The sequence below is a fragment of the Silene latifolia genome, chromosome 3 (genome assembly GCF_048544455.1).
Source record: "Silene latifolia isolate original U9 population chromosome 3, ASM4854445v1, whole genome shotgun sequence".
Lineage (NCBI taxonomy): Eukaryota > Viridiplantae > Streptophyta > Magnoliopsida > Caryophyllales > Caryophyllaceae > Silene > Silene latifolia.
Window position 1 is genome coordinate 22,526,600 of NC_133528.1, and position 2,629 is coordinate 22,529,228.

A 2,629-nucleotide genomic window follows, 5' to 3' on the forward strand; every position below is an offset into this window, starting at 1 on the left:
GTAGTGAAATGTTATTACTATTGTTTCATTAATAAGAGTAAAATATTAATAGCGGGAGTAGTGAATTTGTCTCAAAATTTATTTCATCGTAATTTTAGGATATGTCATTGAAAAATATATTAATGATAAATTTAAAGGTTATGCAACTTTAAGTAATTTTATTTAATGAAAAAAAATTAATGGTAATTAAAGGTATCCCGGGCGAAGCCGGGCACCAATACTAGTATAATCTAATTGAGGAATCGATCCCTCCATCTTGCACCGGATCCTTGCCGAGTTCTCCAACTCGACCTATTCCTCAACTTGTCGCTTGTCTCTAACTAGTTTAAGCTCTCTTGCTATGGTCTGCTCTCCGAGTCACCTAAGTTAGGGTTTTTAGGCCCAAACCGATTTTTGAGTCCGAGTGGGAGATCCGTCTTCTTACTGCCGCTAATTCGCCTAGTGACAGGTTGATTTGAGAATTACCCTCTTCGTGACCTGATTCCTGTTATGATTTGGCCTGGTTGATAGGTCTGCAACACAGATATATTGTGTTTCTATTTCATAAGGTAACTTTACTTGTGTTGAAACCTCAAATTCGTAGAGTAGGCTCGCTTTTGTTGCTGGTTTCTAATTGCTGATTTTTGTTGCTAAATGATGTTTTGTAACTGGTACTTTGGTAATTTAATACCATTGATTATCATTTAGGTGTATATTTCATTTCACTTTTACTACTAGCTATTGCTTAAGACTAAATAGAAGAATTACTAGATAGACCAATTTGTGAAGACGCAAGTTACTTTGAACTGCTCTAGGGACGGTAGGCTATTTATTTGTACAACTTGTGCAGTTGTGCATCTAGTTAGTGGTGTGAACAAATTTCCACTTATAAGTTATCTGAGTTGCCATAGAACACTTGTCAACAGTTTAGCTTTTCAAGTGGTAATTTTAGTTTATTGTTGCCCTTACAAGTAGCACAATCATTGAGTGGTACTTTTAGTTTATTGGAGTCATGAACCACGTTGTGAATAAACAGTAGTGTAGTTAAGCCTGAACATTGAGTGTCATGATTTTATCTTTTGTCCATTCTCAAATACATGATGCGAACACAAACCTTCAAGATGCAATGCTGCATCAAGCTTAAAAATTAGAATGTGTCTTATTGTTATAACCTGTATAATTGACCACCTTATATATGGAACAAATGGACAATCCCAACGCATAGGCTGCTGTCATTTTAAGTAATTTGCAAAATTCTTCTTGATCAAGTGCAACTGTCTCTAGAGGCAAAACGTTCATTCATTCAAGGTTATACATGCCAAACTTTTATAGGTTCGTATAGTTTACTCTTACTCGATTCAACCCTTCAGGCTGTTATCTGATTATGTGCAAATTAGGAATACTTACTCTGTTTGGTTTATTTACGTATACAGCCACTTCATTTGTTGTTATCTGTTTCAGGAAATATGTAGTTGGCAGCCTGAAGACCTGCATGCAAGTACGCTCATTATGCAAATATACCGCCTCTTTGCTTTTATGGACGTATACTCACTCGCTTTGGTGCGTTAATGCAAGTTCATTATACTGTTATACTATTTGCTATACTATTTGCTGATAAGTTATAACATATCTTAAAGGACATTTTAGAGAGTAATATTATAAAGGAATTTAAGCAATTGACAGTGATTATTTGAGATTACGACATTGATTTCCTTAGTTTTGTTCATGACATTGTTCCGGTACGGGGTAAACTTTTTTGTTTGTTCATTTTTCAATTTTCATACATAATGATCTTTTCAATACTTGCAATGTTTTCCCTCTTTGTGCAGGAGCGAGGCCATTCTAATGGATTCGAGTTCACGTACAAACAATATATTCGGACGTCGGAGTCAACTCCGAGGGTTATTATTTTGTTTAATTTATTTGTTTTGTAATTAAAGATTAGTTTATTTGAAGATAAATATAACTTTGAGATTGATTGATTTTGATAGTTGATAGTCATAATGTAATTTGAAATTGTAATTTTTGATTAAAATTTTATTGTTTTTAAATGGTAATTTTTTTGTTTTCAGTTAATACTTAAGAGACCTGTCCATTTGTAAAACTGATCTATTAGCATTGCTCAAAGAGACTAGTTCCTTTGTAAAACAGGTCTCTAAGCACTGCTCAAAGAGACCGGTTATAATCAACAACCAGTGTTTTAAGTATAGAGAAAAGAGACCGGTTTTGGGTGGTAACAGGTCTTTCAATTTCACCAAAGAGACCACCTACCTCCACGGCTCCACCGGTCTCTTAGGCTAAGACACCTGTGAGATATAGACCGGTTGTAGTCCTGTTTCTTAGGCCATTTTCAACTGGTCTCTTAAGGATTTATTGTAGTAGTGCGTTTTGGAAATGTGTGTGTTGTTAGGACTAGATATTGTTTTCATTTAGAATAGATTGGTATATATGTGTCCACTCTTGCATTCACGTAAATTGTTCATATGTGTAGTTTGCATTCATACATGTTGCATTTCGTATGTAAATATTTGCATAGAGGGTCTAAAAGTGGAGGGCATATGTTGCCAATGATGATAATTTGTTTTGCCTGTGTCATTTCCCTCTTGATAGCTCATGCCTTTTGATGACATTTGATGACAGATGTTAGGGT

The 2,629-nt window shown here is 34.8% G+C and overlaps 1 long non-coding RNA gene across 1 annotated transcript; it reads left to right on the forward strand.

The window, feature by feature from the left end:
* The first annotated feature begins 230 nt into the window (after window positions 1-230).
* Window positions 231-1,979, forward strand: LOC141645991 (uncharacterized). The gene is made up of 3 exons (XR_012545256.1): window positions 231-548; window positions 1,441-1,539; window positions 1,809-1,979. It is a non-coding gene; the product is annotated as an uncharacterized LOC141645991 (long non-coding RNA).
* The last annotated feature ends 650 nt before the right edge of the window (window positions 1,980-2,629 follow it).